General features: G+C 33.6%; 1 long non-coding RNA gene across 1 annotated transcript; it reads left to right on the top strand.

Moving 5' to 3' along the window:
• Window positions 1-441: 441 nt before the first annotated feature.
• LOC127834353 (uncharacterized) lies at window positions 442-1,698 on the top strand. The gene is made up of 3 exons (XR_008027875.1): window positions 442-533; window positions 954-1,329; window positions 1,518-1,698. It is a non-coding gene; the product is annotated as an uncharacterized LOC127834353 (long non-coding RNA).
• Window positions 1,699-1,995: the final 297 nt, after the last annotated feature.

The raw sequence follows: 1,995 nt of genomic DNA, 5'->3' as shown, positions 1-1,995 counted from the left end.
AGAGTCTATCGCTTAGACCAGTCGACCATCCATGCTCATACAATTAGTGACGTATTTTATACTTTATATAAGCAATCCTCGTAGTATTACAAAATATAACGACCACAACAGAACTCTTCAAATCATTCAATCGTTTCGGATTTGCAACGCTTTAATTTTCAGGTTTTTAAATCGTCAAACGATGCATATAATGGATATTTTAGGGAATGGTAAATGTTCAGTATTACTGTTTCCTTACAACTATAATAACTACAACGAAAATGTGCGAATCTGAAACATGTTTTTTTTTTAATTTTGTCAAAAATTTACCAAAACGTGAAAAGGCCCCTTTAAGGGCAAACCTACATCTGATATCATCACTCGTCAAGTCTATGTTTTGTCCCATGCTTTAACATGCCTATTTAAGTATCTGAATTTTAATATGTGTATGGTATAGGCCAACGGAAATCGAAACCAGCTTATCAGTTTCGGAATTTCCTGGATGTTTACTTGTGTAATTTAATCAGATAATCAGTCCCGTCTTCAACGCTCAGGTATGTTTAAAAATGAATTACTAGTACATAACGTAAAGGATATTCGATGTAATAACACTTTACGATATGTTCATTTGCTCTGTAGATCAACGTTGATAGTTTTTACATTTATGAAATTAAAAGTGTTCATTCTAATTATATTAAAAAAACGAATATTTCAGTGTATAAAAAATGCGGATGTTACTGGAAATGCGAGTGCAGTTCACATTTTATGGTTCAGTCAATTCTCACGTCAAATGGATTTTTTTTCAATGACACGTTGTTAAGTCTACTGTCAGGATTACACAAGTAAAACCAGATTCACTGAACGACTGGTAATATTGATATTCAATGTTATTCTAATTGATTTTACAATTTTAAACAATGAAATGTAATTTGAAATGCAACTGTCGGGCTACCCCCGTTATGCTTTTTTTTCAGAATGGCGCGTGTTGACGGTAGTCAAAACGAGGCGTATTACTTACGTCTCCATATGCTTATAATGGAAGCACAGAAGGTTTTGAGAGCCAAGTTTGACTCCATTATTAAACCTGTTGATTTACCAAACACACTCGTAAGGGCGAAAGGAACACTAGATCAGCTAAAAAGAGGTGGTATTATATCAAATGAACAATATATATTGTTAAAACCGAATCCAGATTCGGGCAAATTTGACGCGACTCTGTTAACGTGTCTTCTTCAAAACATCTGTAATTTAAACCCCAAAGACAAAGTGTGGGTCGAGAAAGATAACACTAAAATTAAAGGTAATACAGACCAGGAAAACATTCAGCGTATCAGGAACTTGCGAAACAAAGTAAGTACGCGGACACTTATTTAAAGAAGTTTTACAGTTATTTTTGCATTCAATAATATATTGACATTTCGCGAAACAGACGTAATTGTTTATTAACTGTGTATGAAAAGTATGTAACATCAATTACAATCCTTACTGCTTAAATGTTAGCCGCAAATGCTTCTTATAACTGTGTGTTTTTGTTTCAGATGCAACATAAAAATGTTGCAAGTTTAGAGAAGCAGGATTTTGAAAGCAGCTGGAATGTACTAGAAAAGGTTCAATGCTTATGTTTGTTTTCGTAACGGAACGATATTAAACACTTTGAATCTTAAACAAGAAACATTAGTAACGTATTGATTTTCTTACACACATTGTAGAAGTTGTATCAACACCCACCAGGTAAATCTCCGACATAAACCAATCCTAGCTTTAAAATAAATGCATTTAATAAAATCTTGTCATTAGCACACTTATGTCCAAGTTTGAAACCAATGGGCAACATGTTTTGTCTTACTGAAGGCCATGGTTAACCTCGGTACCAGCTGCGGACTGCACGATATACAGGATACAATCAATATTACTAGAACAAGATCACTGGATAAAGAAACCACTGAGATGATAATTCTAGGTTTGCAATTTTAATCAATTAACAAATAACTGACCGCATATAATGTTTGTTCTATC

This window comes from Dreissena polymorpha, chromosome 6 (assembly GCF_020536995.1).
Source record: "Dreissena polymorpha isolate Duluth1 chromosome 6, UMN_Dpol_1.0, whole genome shotgun sequence".
Classification (NCBI taxonomy): domain Eukaryota; kingdom Metazoa; phylum Mollusca; class Bivalvia; order Myida; family Dreissenidae; genus Dreissena; species Dreissena polymorpha.
Note: the sequence above shows the minus strand (reverse complement) of the source record. Positions and strands in the feature narration are given on the sequence as shown.